The following is a 19,539-nucleotide window of genomic DNA, read 5'->3' on the forward strand; positions in this document are numbered from 1 at the left end:
ACTTCTGTATTTAAGGCAGTTTTGAAGTTACCTTTGCTCACAAATAAGATCTGCCCTTTGATCTCCCAATATTTTTAGTGCAATGAAGTGTGTGATAAATTCTTAAAATCAATAATAACTATCTTCTCTACAGTTGTTCAGTGAAAAGATATTTTCTACTAATAAGATATAACAATTTAACAGATGACATTTTTCCATTTCCAAAAAGTTAATCTTCACTCCATTCCTATAAAAAAAAGAGGTAAATGATATTATTGACATTTTACACAAGTAGACAGTAAATTCTTTTGAAGAATTTCTTAGTTACAGAAAGCCATAATGTCAGAATTATGACTACAATTCATTTTTAAATTTTAGCCAAAGCAGCTTAAGACCTGATTTCCCTTCAAAAGTATAAAATGTCAGTAAGGTTTATCTACATTAGTATGCTTTCATTATTCCTTGTTGAAACTACAGTTCTTTAAAGAAGAGACTGTTTTAGGTCATTTCGTCAATCACAAAAATTCTACATACCTATTCAAATAACTCAGTGCTCAAGAATCAACTATAACTGAAATGTATATTCTCTGTAACCAACACGGTGAACAATTAATCAATCTTCCATGCCTTGCTTCTGTCAGGAGTGCATTTTTCTCATTTGTTTGATTGTTTAGATACTTTTGTTTTTAAAGTTCAAACCTTTAAAATATTATACCTAAGACCCATAACATTCACCCGATCCCATTACCAAGTTTGCTACTTCTGCCTCCTGAATTTGCCAATGCCTCTCCATCCCAATTGCCTCTGCCCTAGTCTAAAGCACTATTTATCATTTCTTTTCTGGATAAGTGCAACAGAATTCTATTTCTCAACTTCTAATCTTGCTTCTGTGTAGTCCATCATCCAAACTATACACCTTTGGCCCAAATGGTCTTTGTTCATGACAGATAGTCCCTCCTGCACTTAATTTCTAGGATATCATATTCTCCAGTTTTTTTCTACCATATTGGCTGCTCCTCCCCAGACTCCTTTGCTCATTGCCTACCTCCTCCCACTTCCTAAATGTTGAAGTGCCACAGGGCTCAGTTTTCAAACCTTCTCTCTTCTGCATATACACACTCTCTAAGGATCTCATCAAGTATAATCATAGCTTTCATTACCATGTATGGCCTAATGAATCACAAATTTATAGCATAATCTCTGACCTCTCCCATGGGTCAAGATACCAACTTGTCATCTCCACCTGGATGTCTAAGAGGAATCTCAAATTTAACATCTAAAACAGAACTCCTGGTTTTATACTATTCCCTTACAATAAATATCTATTTCTCCTTCAGTCCTTCCCATCTTAGAATTGGCGTTAGCATTCATCCAGTTGCATAGGCCAAGGACCTAGCAATTATCCTCTCTTTCTCTCAAAATCCTACAAAGTCCTCAGCAAATTCTATTGACTCTATCTGCAAAATAAATCCAACTATTTTCACCATTTGAACAGCTACCACGCTGTCTAGGTCATCATCATGTTTTTCCTAGATTATGGCAACAGTCTCCTAATTGGTTTTCCTGCTTCAATTTCTATTGTCTACCAGCAGCCAAAGTGACCTTTTCAAAACATAAATCACATTGTCGTCGTCCCCCAAACTTTCCAATGGCTTCCAACCAACTATCCTATATAATAAAGAGGTAATATGCAAATTGACCCTCACACCGTAACACCATCACAAGATGGCGGCGCACACAGCGGGGGCAAGACAGCATGGGCGGGGCCAGTGGCCACTCCACGCGGTTTCCACCAGGGCTCCTGCAGCCCCACGGGGGTCCCAGTGTCCGCTTCGTGCGGCTTCTGCTGGGGTTTTCGCAGCCCCACGTGCGTGCTGCGAGGGCAGGGCCCGGCAGCCACTGCGTGCAGCCCGTAGGTGAGGCATTGGGGTATCACTCCAGGACTCGGGGCTGTCCCACGGCATGCCGGCCATGCGGGGCAGGGCTCAGGGCAGTCCCATGGCACGTGGGGGGGTAGGGGGTTCCAGGTCTCATGCAATTTTCGCGCAATGGGTCACTAGTCTATCCTATCTAATAAAAGACAAGAAGGGTAATTAACCGTACCTCCATTACACTTCCCATTGGCTAATCAGGGGGATATGCAAATTAACTGCCAACCAAGATGGCGGCCGGCAGCTACGCAGCTGAAGCAAACATGAGGCTTGCTTGCTCCAGTGATGGAGGAAGCCAAGGTTCCCCACCTGCCGCGGCCGGGCTCTGAGCTCCAAAAGCAACAATGTTTCAATTATAGAAGGTAAATAAATCTCAGAATGAAAAAAAAAAGAAAAAAAGGAGAGGCTGGGAGCTTCAGTCGCTGGCCAGCCTAAAAACGGCCCTCAGCCCCTCACCCAGACTGGCCAGGCGCCCCAGTGGGGACCCCCACCCTGAAGGGGGTGTGACCAGCTGCAAACAGCCATCAGCCCCTCACCCAGGCTGGCCAGGCACCTCAGCGGGACCCCCACCCTGATCCAGGACCCCCTTCAGGGCAAACCAGCTGGCCCCCACACATGCACCAGGCCTCTATCCTATATAGTAAAAGGGTAATATGCAAACTGCCCCTAACAGCAGAAAGACTGGGAATGACTGGTCACTATGACACACACTGACCCACCAGGGGGCAGACGCTCAATGCAGGAGCTGCCCTCTGGTGGTCAGTGCGCTCCCACATGGGGGAGCTCTGCTCAGCCACAAGCCAGACTGATGGCTGCCAGTACAGTGGTGGTGGTGGGAGCCTCTCCTGCCTCCTCAGCAGCGCTAAGGATGTCCGACTGCAGGCTTAGGCTTGCTCCCCGTTGGCAAGTGGACATCCCCCGAGGGCTGCCGGGCTGCCAGAGGGATGTCTGATTGCCATCTTAGGCCCAATCCCCCGGGGAGCAGGCCTAAGCCAGTAGGTGGTCATCCCCCGAGGGGTCCCAGACTGCGAGAGGGCACAGGCCTGGCTGAGGGACCCCCCACCCCCGAGTGCACAAATTTTTGTGCACCGGGCCTCTAGTATATATATAAAAGCCTAAGCGACCATTATGACCAGACAACCAGACAACCGGTCACTATGACGCACAGTGACCACCAGGGGGCAGATGCTCAACACAGGAGTTGCCACTGGTGGTCATTGCGCTCCCACAGCGGGAGCACCGCTCAGCAAGCTTACCAAGTGGCAGCCGCAGCAGGCACAGCGGGGCCAGGATGAGTGGAGCGGCACGGGCTCCGCCCCAGCCACCTGCACTTCGTGCACTACTAAATCCCTCGGGGGGTGTTGGACTGCCAGTTTCAGCATGATCCCCACAGGCCGACATCCCCCAAGGAGTCCCAGATTGCGAGAGGGCACAGGCCAGGCTGAGGGACCCCACTGGTGCACGAATCCATGCACTGGGCCTCTAGTATTTAAAATAAAATCCAACTTCTTATCATGGCTTACAAGATCCTATAAGCTAGGACTTGGGGTGTGTCTATTTCTCTAATCTCATGCCTAACCTGTCTTCTCACTCAAACTTCCTGCAGTTCCTCAAATATATGAGGATAGGGCCAACACAGTGTAATACATTTCCTCAAATAGATGAACTGAAATTTACATGTTCATCTACCTAATATAGGACTTTAGAGTTGTTTATAGATTTTCATTATTTTTAAATAATGCTGTAACAGACATCTTTCTAAAAAATCTTTGCACTTTACATTGTTTCTTTAAAATAGGCAAACATAATTTCAAAGTACTGAGTAATAAAGAATACATACAGGTATTAAGGAAACACAGAGAAAGTGTACTCTGCCCAACGTGGAAGACATTTTTTACTTATTATTTCTTCTCTACCGAATAATAGGTAATTATATAGCCTAAAAGGATAACTGTACCTTCCAAAAATTAGGAACTTGGTAAATTAAGTAATATCAGGAAATTCTAATAAATAAATATATAATGCTGTTATTTAGTAGAGAAAAGCCTAAATAACTATTAGAAGTATTTAAGAAAATGAGTAATTTAAAAAAAATTGTTTTTAATGCTCCTCCAAGGATATTTTTTCATTGATTTTTAGAGACTAGAAGAGAGAGGGAAAGACAGAAATATTGATGTGAGAGAAACACATCGATTGGTTGCCTCCTGCACGCACCCCAACCAGGGCACAGGCCGGGGAGGAGCCTGCAACCGAGGTACGTGCCCTTGACCAGAATCAAACCCGGGACCAAAGGTCCCCAGGCCGATGCTCTATCCACTAAGCCAAACCAGCTAGGGCTAAGAAAATCAGTAATTTTTAAACACAAACACAATTTGAGATTTCAACAGATAGGAGCAGGATACCACTAATACATAGAATTCAATTATTTTTTTCTACAGATATCACGTAAGAACATTTCTTTTGTCACATGGTTATTTTCCAACGTATCTATGTTACTTGGCATAATCTTATTAGTAGATAATGCATTTTAAACAACCCACTAATATATATGGCATCTCAAGTATCTGATATAAGACATAAAACAGCGTTAAGGGCTTATAAAGTTTTGACTGATTGTATTATTGAGAATGCTTTGGCAGGCACAGTGTTTTTATCTCAAAATAATATTAAGTGGTTCATTTTTTTAAACAAAGCAATATTATTGTAATAATTTTGTGGCCTATAAACCAAATATTCATACCAATAATTACTACTCGGTTTACTTAGCTAAGAATAGATTATTACTATACAGGTTTTTAGGTTTATTTTATCTGAGTATATTACGATGATTAATTTACCAAGCTCTGTCCAATATTGGGATTAGAATGTCTTAAATATTTGCTACAATATTAAGGGATGATGGGGAAAAGATCCCATAAAACATAGGAAAAAGATATTTGTTTTTTTAGTGCCACCAGAAGATATAGAATAAAAAGTTCCACGCTTAAACACAGCAAAAATACACTTAGATTATGTCTCACAGAGGGGTAAGTAAAATGAACTAAATGATCCAAGATGTTGAAATGCCTTAATATTTATTTCAGGGAAGACCTGGTTGGTAACAGCACCATAAAAACAGTCTAACAGCTGCAACTGTGCATTATTTAAGGAGGACTAAGGTGAAACGCCATCTAATTATTTTTTAATATCAAAGAGTAATGTCAATGTGAAAATGAGAAAAGGAGATTGAAATCCATGAAATGGCATATGCTAAATTTCAGGATAACCTAACATGACTAGAGAACTAGTGAATCCAAAAAAGTCCATTAAACAGTTTTATGTCTGAAAAATTGGAATGCATCTTTTTCACAAATTAAAGACAGATTGTAAAGAAAGGGTTAGAGTTGGAAAGTTCCCTGCTCATCAAATTAAAAACAAGAGCTCTATTCATAAAAAAAAAAAAAAAGGAATACTTATGTGGTCAAGTCACATTCTTTGTTCTAAAGTTTTTATATGCAACTGGGGGTGATTCATAAAGAAAAGTGACCAGTGTAACAGAGACTCCTAACAAGACATGAGTACATTTCAGGTGTTATGTAAGTAGCCGTTTAAGATACCATACGAAAAGAGAAAACACACGCTTAATACCCAAAGGAAAGATAATATTCACATGACCAACAGCTGGACTTCATTAAAAAGAAATACCAGGTTAGGCTCTATGGTGGTTCTTCCATAGTTACATGACGACACAAATGAGAAATGTTACATTTCTCACAGCCTGTTGCCTAGAGATCTCAATGACTGCCCCTTTATCCACCCTTGCAATGCAACCATCTCTTCTCCCTTTCTTCCTCTACACCATTTCAGTATCCTTATTTTACAAAACCATTTTTTAAAGGACTATAGAGGAAATGGAGCAAGTGTAAATAAAAAGTCAGTTTCATTTGTGATTCATTTTCACTTTCACAAGCATGAGAAAATAAAAACTGAGGTTTACTCATCAATAATTCAGTAAAAATTACAGATGTGTACAAAATAATTCAAAAGGATTAAATTGTGCTGGGACAGAATTCCTGCCTTTTGAGGATTGAAAGTTAACATGCAGGATAGGAAGATGGCAAATGTAACACTTCTTTCATCCTTAAAATTTCTAGCTGTGCAATACAGCAGCATATTAATACAGAATGCAGTACTATGGAAACAACATGGTTTTACTGAACTGTGAACTAAAGAGTTACATTAAATACCCATAATTCCTTGTGAAAATCTCTTTGTTTTTCTGTTTGTCAGCATCTGCATTTTACAGCTGCCTCCTTCAGTATGGACCTTGTCTTATGGAAGTTCAGGAACTTAAAACATTAATATCCAAGAGCTTTAAAAAAAATCACAGCATTGAGAATGCGGGACATGGCGTGTGTTGGCTGCGGTGGGATGGTGGAGCAGGTTTTAAAAAAATAAAATAAAATAAATTTAAAAATCACAGCATTATTAACTTATACAGATGGGAGTAAAACAGTCACAGCATTCTTGGCTATGAGCTGAATAGAAAATAAATCTAAAGACTAGTGATGACTATTAAAATATGAGAATAAAAATATATCTTTCAGCTCAGGTTTGCATTATTTCCTTGCAAAATTCATTTAAGCCAAAAAAAAGCCAATGTATTAATTTCAGGTTTGAGGTTTCATTTACCAAAAGATTAAAATTCCAAGAAACTGTTTCTCAAGCACCTAGTTTTTCTCTTAATAAAAATACACACCTTGCCCTAGCTGGCTTGGCTCAGTGGATAGAGCGTCAGCCTGTGGACTGAAGGGTCCCAGGTTCAATTCTGGCCAAGGGCACATGCCTGGGTTGCGGGCTCAATCCCCAGTGGGGGGTATGCAGGAGGCAGCCAATCAATGATTTTCTCTCATCATTGATGTTTCTATTTCTCTCTCCTTCTCCCTTCCTCTCTGAAATCAATAAAGAAATACATTTTTTTTAAAAAACACACACCTTTTTTTCCAGTGACAAATGCTGAAAGCAAAAAAGCAAAATTTCCAGCAGTTTTCCATTTCTTTCTCTCATTTAATCCATGTGATTCCTTTTATTCTTCATCCATAGTCCAGCATAATGACCGAAGCAGCTCCTGCTCCTCCTGGCACCACCTCAGTCCTTCTGACCTCTCCAAAGATAGTGCTCCTCATTCCACGGCAGCTCTACTTCTCCGGAGCCCTGACTCTGTAGGTTAACAATATGAGCTCTCTAGCATCATCACTTCTGCTTCCCTTGCCCAAGCCAGCTAGGTCTGCCAATCTGTCTTCCTTTTTTACAAATATATTGAATTCAATCAGCACTGTCCAATAGAACTTTATGTGATAGGAGAATATTCTATATCTAGGCTGACTAATATGGTAATTATCCCTAACTGAATTATAAAAATAACAGGGAACGTGAAAATGTTCCCATAACTTCCTATTTGATCTCACGGGCATCTTTCAATTTCTAAATCTCACAGGGGGCCTCGGTAATCTTCCCCATGAAAAACTTAGAACAAATCTGCAAAAACTCCCAAAATCTCCAGCAGTGATGCAAAATATTTGCTTACGCAATAAATTAGCAGGATCAATGGACCTTTCCAAAGTAATTATAAAAATTGTGATTTATTTTCATTTTCAATTAAAGGACATTAACAGAATGCTATCACAACTTCCACATCCACTTAAAACAGTGGTTCTCAACCTGTGGGTCACGACCCCTTTGGCAGTCGAACGACCCTTTCACAGGGGTCGCCTAAGACCATCCTGCATATCAGATATTTACATGACGATTCATAACAGTAGCAACATTACAGTTATGAAGTAGCAACGAAAATAATTTTATGGTTGGGTCACAACATGAGGAACAAAGGGCCAGAAGGTTGAGAACCACTGACTTAAGCCCAGCCCTGGCCAGTTTTGCTCAGTAGTTAAAACGCTGGCCCATAGACTGATGGGTCTCCGGTTCAATTCGGGTAAAGGGCACATACCTTGGCTGTAGACTCGATCCCCTGCCCTGGTCGGGGCGCATGCAAGAGGCAACCAATCAATGTGTCTCTCTCACATTGATGTTTCTCTCTTTGTGTCTCTCCCCATCCCTTCCACGCTCTCTAAAAAAATCAATGGAAAAAATATCCTCGGGTAAGGATTACAAAAATATAAAATAAACCCACTACTTTCAGAAACGATACAGTCACAAAGCATCTTTTGATATATACATTTTCAGCATTCTGATCATGCTCATGCCCAATGATAATGGGCCCAATGAGGTAGACTATGATTTCCAAGTTGCCACACTCTTTTGTTTATTTCTGCATCCCTCATTACTCCTCAGCCTCCTTTGCTTGATGTTTGTCTTCTCCCTGACCTCTGAAGGGTAGAGCACCTCCAGATTCAGTCCTTAGACCTCTTCTCTTTCTATCTACATCCCTTCAGTAATTACAGTGTATAGTTTTAAATACAAATTTATACCTCTAATTCATACCTCTCTCTAAAACTCCAGACATATATTTCACTGCCTACTCAACATTTCATTTGGATGTCTTTTAGGTATCTCAAACTTAACAGGTCCAAAACTGAATTCCTGATCTTCCCAATCTAATTCCAACCATACATAACCTTCTCCATCTCAGTTGATGGCAAAATCTACCCTTCAAGTTGCTTAGGCAAAATACCTTGAAATCATCCTTTACTTCCTCCAAACTGTCAGAAAATATTGTTGGCACTATTTCGAAATGTATCCATATCACTACTCCACACCACCACCATCATTTCTCACGTGGATTACCGCAATGGCCTCCTAACAGGTCTCTGTGCTCTTATTCTTACCCCATCACAGTTCAACCTCAGCACAGCAGCCAGAGTAATCTTCTAAAAAGGGAAGTTAGATTAAAATTTCTTTGCTCAAAACCTCTAATGCAGTGGTTCTCAACCTTCCTAATGCCGCGACCCTTTAATACAGTTCCTCATGTTGTGGTGACCCCCAATTTCATTGTTACAAATTGAACATAATTAAAGCATAGTGATTAATCACAAAAACAATATGTAATTATATATGTGTTTTCCGATGGTCTTAGGCGACCCCTGTGAAAGGGTCATTCGACCCCCAAAGGGTTCACGACCCACAGGTTGAGAACCGCTGCTCTAATGGCTCCACATTTCCCAAGTAAAAACCAGAGTTCTTATAATGGCTTACAATGATCTACATGATCTGGTCTCCCTAATATCCTATTACTTTCCCCTCTGCCCATTCCTTTCTTACCATGTGAAATTTCTCTCTTGCCCATTAGAAAACTCCATCTCACTCAATGACAACATTTTTTTTTGGTTTATAGATGTATCTCAAGTGGCTCCAACATAATCCAGAATGTTATTGCATGAAAGAACCAAAACTCATAAGACAGTGACCTATTAGTGGCTAAGGAATTATAATGGACTACAACTACTAAAAACCTTAAAGCCCTATTCCTTTTTGTTCAATCTAGCCTAACATGTATATTATAAAACCTACTGGCCCTACTGACAAGCCTTGCAAATGACAGCTTCAAGCTATTGTTCCTAAGACAACAAAAAAATGAATCTTATCCAAAAGGTACCATAACCCACTGCAAATTTTTGTCTGTACATACTATTGAGAGTATACTAATCACTTGCAGGTAAAACCAAGTTTAGAATAATTATAACCTTAGAAAGTAGAATTAAAGTTCAAAGCTTCAAAGTGATTTTGATGAATTTGTGAAATGGTGTATGAAAAAAAGACCCGTAATATCTAACCTGTCAGCATCTATATCTTTGTCACAGAAGACTAACACCAGGTTTAAGTGTCCATTGGTGCTTTCGGGAAGCTCTGAACCCAGTATTCCCAATCAGAATTTCCTAAAATTTCACTAATACAATGCATTATGTAAAACAACTCCCAAACACCCTCTACAGCAGAAAACCTCTGTAAGTGGCATCTTTCTGTTTCTACACTAAGTATTTTTATTTAAAACATCTCAAGGCCACACAAATCCAGCATTCGTATACAATATTTGTTGAGCACTTACTATGTGCCAGGCACCAAATTGGGCCTAGAGCACATAAGTGAACAAGACAAAGTCCCTGCCCTCAAGAAGCTCACAATTTAGGGATACAGACAAAACTAACCGTCAGTTATAACACAGTGTGAAGTCAGTACTTAGTGTTGGGATGAGGGTTGGGTATTATGGGAGCACACAGAGGGGCCCCCAAAAAGAATCTATAAATGTCCAACTGCTTCACTATTAAAAATCCTCAAAATTTCCACACTTTAGAAAACTCTGTTGCTAGTATGTTAATATTTTTTTTAAAAAAAACCTTAAGGATAAATGGGATGCAGGGTAAAATATTAAGAATAATCTTTTTGATGGCCACTTACCTGGTTTCTGTGAAGATGGCTAACCCTAACTCTCTGAAGTAAAACTCTTTAATTAGATAATGAAACATGAAGCTCTCTAAGACCTGGGAAAAAATTGCCATAAATTGAGAATCACTGAAGCAGCAAGCCACTGTGAGAATTTAAGTGTATCTTATCGCATAGTACTTTCAGCAAAAACAAAGGTCGAAACTCATTGCCAAAATAAATTTAAAGTAAGATTCAATTTATTAATTTTCCAATCTATTCATTACTTTTAGAAAAAAATCTACAACATAGCATAGGATAGTATAATACAATATAACGTGAGGTACCCCTATATACATATATAACAATTCCTAAATATCATTGCACTCCAAGATCTGAAATAGATAGAACCCTTTCTTTGAAGAAGAAAAATTCTTAAACACAAGAGAACACAATACTATGTGAAAAGGAAAGTTAAAATATCTGTTCAAACCTTCAGTATTTCATAGGTGAGAAGGGAAGTGGCTGCATGTCAAATCAAGTCACTAAGCACTAACAGACTTGCACTGCTGTTTAATAAGCTTGCCAAAGTACACAATCTTCTTGGTATACTACTGCCCCCTGGGGGTTACAGTATATTACTACTCTTCTGAAAATCACTGGTGTAGATAGAAAATACAGATATTATTTTCTACTAAAAACACAATGCAAAAAAAAAATGCAAAAAGGACTAACAGTAGGCCTTTCCTAAATAATGTATCTTAAAAAGTGTCATATTTGTTTCTATCTGAATAATCAGGGACAAACTATATAATAAAACTTAATTATAGAAAGTGGTTGTTAATATGATTAAGAACATCAGGACTATATAGCATTTTGCATTGTCAAAGCACTTAGCCAACATTAAATAATTAATCTTTACAGCATTCTTGAGGTCAATATAACCACCATCTTTTTAGAGAAAAGTAAACAGCAAGGTTACATGAAGTATTAGAAATTCAAGAACTAGTCAGTAACTAATCAGCAAAGTGCCGCAGAATGGTTTCATGTGAAATAGGAAGCATTAATACATTAATTCATCTCTAATACCCCATGACCTACCTCTAAGAGAAATTAGTTACTCTTTCATCTGTGGCCCCATAGGATTTTATACATCCCTCTATAAGACTTGACATTTTATATTATAGTTATTTAACTACCCGTCCCTGTGGCTAAACTCTGTACCTCCACAGGACTTGGCACAGTGTCTAGCACAAAGCAAGACATAACAATGAATCATTCAGTCATTGGTCCAACTATTAAGCATTTACTACAAGTAAGGCAGGGTTCTGAGCATAGGGGATACAGTGGTGAAAAAGAAAGCCAAGATCTTCCCCCTCTTCTGATGGAGCATACATTCTAGGAGGCTAAGCACATGACCAACAACAACAACAAAAAAGAACACTAAAATACAAAACTATCAGGGAGAAAGAAAAGCCACAGACAAAATTAAAATAGGGCAATGTGACTACAGATGGTTAAGTACTTACATTACATTCGGCAGTGGTATTTAAACTGATACTTGAATGCAAGAAAGAACCCACCATAACTATATGTGGAAAAGACTATTAGACAATTCCAGGGGGCAAATACAAAAGGCCCAAAGTGGACAAGAAAAGCAAGTAATTGAGGAATAGGAGGAAAAAAAAAACTGGGTAGAGTACTGTGAGTGAGTGAGTGATAAAAGATGAAACAAAGAGGCAGGCATGGGCCAGATCAGGGTTTTCTTGGACCATGATAAGAATTTTACTCTAGGTGAGATGGGAAGTTATTTAAGGTTACATAATAAGTATTTGCCGATTTAAATTGCTGTATTTGCATAGTAGGTAGTACTCAAAGGAAAATTAATACTGAGAAAGGAAAATTACTATGCTATTGGTTTGGGAACCTTTCTGTTTTAATTAAATTCTTTTTAGTGAAGTTATTTTATAATTAAATCTTCAGACTAAAATATAAAATAGAAATGTCTGCTAACATTTTAATAGAAGTTAGAATAATTAGATTTTGACAGTCATTATTGGAAGAAACTGAAGAGCTCCTGCATAAACCACTGTATATTACATATGACTATACTAGGACCTTATGCTAATCACTTATTAATTTCACAAAGCCTAAGGTATCTCCTGATACAGCTCATGATGAGTGCCAGACAGACATGTGGAGAAGAGGTTTCTGAGTAAAAGTATGGAAATGTCATTAAATATAATAAATCTTTTCATATTACCAGAGAGACCAGAACGAAAAAAAGTGACAGATTTAAAAGCAAAAATACTTCTCACCATATAATCTGAACAAAATACAGCAATAGCCTAAAACTTAAGGGCAGGTTTTATATTTCGCCTGAGATGATGCAGGTGCTGCAGAAACCTCCAACACCAAGATTCAGTTAATTTAACCCAGCAAATAATCATTGCAGAGAAATTATCATTTGCTCATTCTAGGAGCAAGTTTCTGAACATCTGATGTACTAAACTTTGTATTCTCTACCATTTTAATGTTTTTTATAATAAAATTAAAATGTTTTAAAATTTTTACTGGTTTTGGGGGGGGGGGAGAAGCATCAATTTGTTGTTCCACTTGTTTATGCATTCACAGGTTGCTTTTTATATGTGCCCTGACCTGAGAACAAACCTGCAACCTTGGCATATCAGAACGATGCTCTAACCAACTAAGCCATCGGTCAGGGCTTAAAACAAAAAAATTTAATAACAGATTTTAAAACCCGTAAGAGTTCCATCTTAGCTAATTTTAAGTGTACAGTTCGGTAGTGTTAAGTTTATTTACATTGTTGTGCAACGGGTCTCCAGGACTTTTACATCCTGCAAAACTGAAATTCTATACCTATTGAACAACTCCCTGTTTCCCCCGCGCCTTAACAGCTACCATTCTACTTTTTTTCTGTCATTCCCCGTTTTTTTAACAGATAATATTACATTTTTCTGTCACTCCCTGTTTTTTTAACAGATAATATAGTATTACACCAGTCCCTATACAAGAAACTATATATATGTATATAAACACATATGTCCATATATACATATATACATAAATACATATATATGCTTTTGAGTTGGTATTTTAGTTAGTTTGGGGGGGGGGTTTGTTTAAATAATTTCATCCTTAACCAAAAGGTGTATAGTAGAAGGGGCCAAGCCTTGCCTCCAATATGTAGTAAAAAACACAGAATAAATTATATTATAGTACATACTACACTATTTCCAATCCACCATGCATACTAACAAAATTATTATAAATAAACAGGGCTACTGGCCAGTAGCAGAAGAGCAACTAACCAATATGACATGACCTATTTATATGGAAAAATACATGGTACATAGAAAGAATAAATATTGGACTCACTTTGAAAATAGCCTAATAAATAATAAAATTCTCATATTTTAGCCTTTATATTTTACAAGAAATTTCCACATACACCAATTCATTTAGTCAAGTCACAAACCATCCAGAGCTGTTTTCTTCATCTGTAAAAGACATCATAAAAATGCCTACCATGCTGACTTCAAAGGGTAGAAACAAGGAAAAAAGTGAAGTAATAAATGTAAACACAATTTGAAAGTTGCAAATACTTCTACATATATGTAAATTGTCTAAAGATAAATCCAAACAACTGTAGTAGTTATAACTAAGGAATAATCCACACAGTGTCCTGCATACAATTACTATTTACTAAACATTCGTCAAATAATTTATAGTTTCCTGAATATGATGAGACAGCAGAAATCCTCTACACATTTGGTACATAGAAAATGAATTCTCTTAAATCTGCTACTGGTGAGATCAAAGTTAAAAGGAGGCCAAAATATAAATCTACATGCTACATATAACAAGAACAAAAGGGACTGGATTGTGGGTATATTTATTTGTGATACAGAGCAGAAAATCTTTAGAAAAATATACTAGATAAGTAACTTTTTCCAAAGTTAATTTCCCTTTGAACTAGTGATTTGGTAGACTGCAAAACTATCAGTGAAATGCTTCTTCAATGAAAATTACAAGGGCATAAGCACAGGCAAGATTCCATACAGGACAAATTAATGCTAAAACCAAGAACAAAGCTACTTCTCTGTGACACTAGTTACAGAGCTATGTGGGATTTACATGAAGGATCCTACATCTCAATCTTTAAAAGGTAAGTTGTATCAAATTTGAGAAGATAATTTTAAAAAGCCATATAAAAGTCCCTTAGCTCCATCTCTACATTGCATAATTTCGCCTATAGTTGCTTATACAAATCAAATGTGAAAGGGTTTTATTATCTAGTAGGCAGGCAAAGCATTCTCAAATTCTGAACCTTTGGTAACGAGCTCTTTATAATCACTTTTTTAATTCCTCCCCCATTTGAAAGAAATGCTTTGTTTATGACACTATTTGCTAAGCTTCTATAATCATCTTGGCACTATGACTCATAAATCTGCACCAAAGTTGATCTGATTCGAAAGGGATCCACAAAATCAATCAAAAGTAATTCAGTCCATAAAGTGTCCAGATAAGGGGGGGGAGGGGGGAAGCTAGTGCCGTGAAAATTAGAAGGTTGTTGTTTGAGATTTTAATATAGTTCTAAGTTCTATTACATGTAAAGGTCCTACTTCAATTAACTACTAACCCAAAAATCAAAAACCAATTGTTCTCTAGGTGTCTTTGGAGCCAAAGTAATAAACTCTCTTTCAGAATATATCAAGTTGGAAATTATCCAACTAATTTCAATTCTTTGTCAATAAGAAAATATAAGTAATCAATTATAATACTTCCACTCTTCTTTTCAACAAATATTTATTGAAAGCCTACAGTGTGCCAAGCACTTACTAGCTTGATAACTCAACATAGCTTACAACAGCCACAGAACCTTCATATAAAAATGATAGTACGTATAATTAAATTTTCTTAGCCTTTCTGAACATAAAATTATGTTCAAGGACATATACCTCAATTACTTAAATATAATAAAATTTGATATGGGGTATGTTAAAGTAAATGTAGGGAACAGAACCAGGGAAGCACTTAACATTCTTTTCCCTTATAATATTTATCATTATACTTGAAAATTTTTAATCTCTTAAGAAATGTACAGCTATTTACCCAACCCATCAAACTACTGAAAGCCATATAATGTAGCATAGTCTTAACGATAAGTTAAACACAAGAGGGCGCACAAGGCTGGGAAATTAATAAAACCAAAGGCAAGTTGCATTTTACTCAATTTGCAGCTCTTAATGCATGGTCACATGGATTTATAAAGGATTCTTCATGCATGTACTCTGGATTAATTGCACTGAAAATATTTCCCTTTCTCAGTACTTTCCAGAAACTAAATCACTGCTTCTCAGATAATACAAATTATTTATTCAAATTGACTTTACACCTAAATTTAATATTTTATCATTATGAAAAATTATGACTTTTAATCAGAATTTTATGCCATCTTTTAATCTAACATCTCCTTGAAAAACTTCTGTTTAAATGCTAACCAACTTTTAGGAGCATTTGATATCTTACTCCCTAGCATATCTCATCAGTTTGGCTCAAATAAACTCTTATTAAAATTCTCCAAAAAATAAAATAAGTAAATGCTAGCCAACTTCTGAAATTTCTCTTTTCAAATATCATTAAAACATTCATTAAGTGATTATAATTACAATAAACTTACTTGCAGGAAATAGATCTCCAACTTTTTGAAAATGACAAATCTGTATCATAGTATCAGCTATTTAATTCTCAAGCAGTAAATATTCTGTCTACAATTATCTATTCCAAGAATGGCAACCAATCCCAAATGGTAGGTTATGACTTCATTAGTTCACTTCCTCATGAAATAATAAACTACCTCAGGAGTTTATGTAGGTGAGATAATTGGATTAAGATTACAAAGCCTATAGGCAGAAGCAAAATCCAAAATAATTCCAGAGCATATTCTGCCTACCTCAAGATTCACAGCAGAATATAATCTACACACACACACACACACACACACAGTTCTAGGTATGTAGCGCTATTCAGCTTTATATATACATAGTCCTAATGCTGACTGTGACACATGAAATTACTCTGAATGTCAACAATTTCACACTGTAACTTCTACAAAGAAGAGGCACATCACATGAGGACCTGGCATGGTAGACAAAAGCACAAAAATATTACTTATCCCTTATATATCCTATATAATTCCTATATAATAAAAGCCTAATATGCAAATTGTCCCCTCAGGCAGTGGTTCGACTGGGAGTTGGACTGGAAGACCTGGAGTTCGACCACTCGCTATAATGTGTGCTGACCACCAGGGGGCAGCACGGAACATGGCGGGCGTCGGCGATGTGCTGCGACCTCGCATGCTACCTGGGGGTGGGGGTGATGGGTACAGAGGTGCGGTGTGAATGCAGAGTGTCCTCCACTCACTCTCACTCCCCCTGCTATTCTCCCCCGGGATGCCAGAGCTTGCACACTGGAGAAGCCTCTGCACTCAGGTGCCAGGTGCCCGCGAGGAGCCCACCCGGCTTCCCGCTGGGTGGCCCAGAGGCCACACTCACTGCACCTCCGCATGGGGACTCAAGCAACGTGACTCAGGCTGAGGGGCTGCACAGGGGCCCGGGGACCCAGGTGCTGCCCAGGGCCCAGAGGTCAGCTGGGACCTGCCCTTCCATGCCAGACGCTTGCACTTCAAACACCAGCCAGGCCTAGAGACTGCACCCGTGCACAAATTTCGTGCACCAGGCCCCTAGTTACTATGATACAAGAACAAAAGAGAGATGAACCGACTGTTAGGATCAAGAGAGTCAGGCAAAAAGTCCATATTAGTAGCAGTGAGCTACAGGTTAGGGGGTATGGATAAAGACTGACAGTCCAGAACAAAGGATAAGGGATATATTATTTTAGTGATCAAAACTCAAGGCCCAAACTAAGGAACTAACAATCAAGAACCCAAGAGTGGTAAAAATCCAGTCAATTAAATAAGTTATTTGTAATGTGAGCAGGTGGTATTGACCATATACTACAATCTATCTAGCTGAACAGACTCCTAATATACTTCTTGCCAAGTACTTCTGGACCAGAAAGGGTAAAGTGCCTATAAAGGATATCACAGGGACAATCCTTGAAATTTGAATAGGATCGTCAATTAAATAGCAGTATCATATCAATGCTAATGTCTTAAATTTAATGGTTATACTGTGGATATATATCAGAGTATTCTCAATACATACTGAAGGATTTATGGGTGATGGGACATCATGTCTGCACTTTCTCTCAAATGATTCCAAAAATAACAATTTATTTGATGTGGAGTACATTATAAGCCAAATATGGTAAAATATTCACTATTGGAGGAATCTAGATGTAGGATATTCAGGAGTCCTTTGAAATAATCTCACAACTTTTCTATATGTTTCACATTATTTCAAAATTAAAAATAGACCAGCGGGCATAGCTCAGTGGTTGAGGGCTCGATCCCAGTGAGGGGTGTGCAGGTGGCAGTCAATCAATGATTCTCTCTCATCACTGATGTTTCTATCGCTCCTCTCCCTTCTTCTCTAAAATCAATAAAAATATATATTTTAAAAAATTTTAAATAGCCCTGGCTGGGTGGCTCACTTGGTTGGAGCATCCTCATGTACACCAAAAGGTTGTGAGTTTGATTCCTGGTCAGGGTACATACCTAAGTTGTGGGTTTGATCCTCAGTCAGGGCTCATACAGGAGGCAACGGATTAATGTTTCTCTCTCACATCAATGTTTCGCTCTCTCTCTCTCCTCCCCCTTCTTCTCTCTTTAAAATCAATAAAAAGAACAATGTTCTAATTTTGGTAGTAGTAATACTTCAACTTCCAAAAAAGATTAATTTTATTTAGGTATACTTGTCATATTAAATAAGATGTTCCTATCTTCCTCTCCCTCTCCCTTCCTCTCTGAAATCAATAAAAATATATTTTTTAAACTAATAAAACAAATTCTCAATTGTTCTAACAGTTTAAATCAATGTACTAAATAGTTTAATATTTTTGCATTCCTTATACATTTATAATCTGCAGTTAGAACGTTTTTAATGTTTTGACAAAAACTTTTAAAAGTCACAGAACAATCAAAACTTTTCCAAAGATCACACTGGAAGATTTTTTCAGCTTGCAGCCATTTCTAATTGTACTGTAATACCATGCAAAGTAAGGACTGCCTTTACATGCTATTCCCATTATACTATGTTATCTCACTAAACATATGAAAGGAGGTTTTAATGTGGGATATTTGAGAGAAATGTTAGATTCCTTCCAGAAATGATTAAAAAGTAGACTGAAACTGTTGAGGAATTCAGCTAACAATAAACAAGAACTTCTAAACTATCAGGGTGATATGTTTATGATCTGTGAAATCTGCATCCTTAGACGACTTCAAGAAGAAAATGCAGTTACATCTCCTAATTTTCTCATTGATTTTGACCAGGGGTGGGGAACGTCTGGCCCACGGGCCATATAAAGCCCATGAAATCATTTGGTCTGGCCCTGCCAAGGCATTAGAGCTGAGTTAATTAAATATTTGACCAAATACAGCAGGCTAATTTTTAAGTTGATAATTTTGTATGGCCCTCAATTGGTGTTATAAATATCCAAATGACCCCGGGCAGAAAAAAGGTTCCCCACATGATTTAGACACTGATTTTTTTTTAAGTGGCCAGCAATTGTAGGGCTATAAAATAAGTAGAAGACAAACTTTCTTTTTTTTTTTCATGGTATAGTATCATTTTTTTAAATTCTTTATTGTTGAAAGTATCACACCATTGACTTCTCCCAGCCCGCTCCCACCCTCCAGCACAGACCTTCATAGAAGACAAACTTTCAAGGAATTTTCAAGCTAGTTTAAGACTCAGATATATTCAAGTGACATGTTTACATAACAATATAAATAATTAAGTGAAATTAGCAATAGACAAATGTTTTATTATATTCATAGCTCAACGTTCCAGGAAAGCTTCCAGGAAAAGGTTAAGGGTTGACCCTGGCTGATGTTTCACAGTGGTTAGAGCTTTGGCCCATGCAACCAAGGGTCTTGGATTTGATTCCCAGACAAGGGCATATAGCTAGGTTGCAGGCTCAGGAGGCAGCCAATCAATGTATGTGTCTCTCTCATCTATCTATCTATCTCTCTCTCTCTCTCTCTCTGTCTCCCCCTCTCCCCCTTTCCCCCTCTCTCCCTCTCTCCCTCTCTCTCTGTCTCTCTCTCTCCCCCTCCCTCCCT

The 19,539-nt window shown here is 38.0% G+C and overlaps 1 protein-coding gene across 1 annotated transcript in view; it reads right to left on the reverse strand.

The window, feature by feature from the left end:
* The window catches only part of TTC28 (tetratricopeptide repeat domain 28), a 397,370-nt gene that overhangs the window by 347,232 nt on the left and 30,599 nt on the right, over nt 1-19,539 (reverse strand). The window lies entirely within an intron of this gene.

Source organism: Myotis brandtii, unplaced genomic scaffold (genome assembly GCF_000412655.1).
Source record: "Myotis brandtii unplaced genomic scaffold, ASM41265v1 scaffold303, whole genome shotgun sequence".
In the NCBI taxonomy this organism is placed as follows: domain Eukaryota; kingdom Metazoa; phylum Chordata; class Mammalia; order Chiroptera; family Vespertilionidae; genus Myotis; species Myotis brandtii.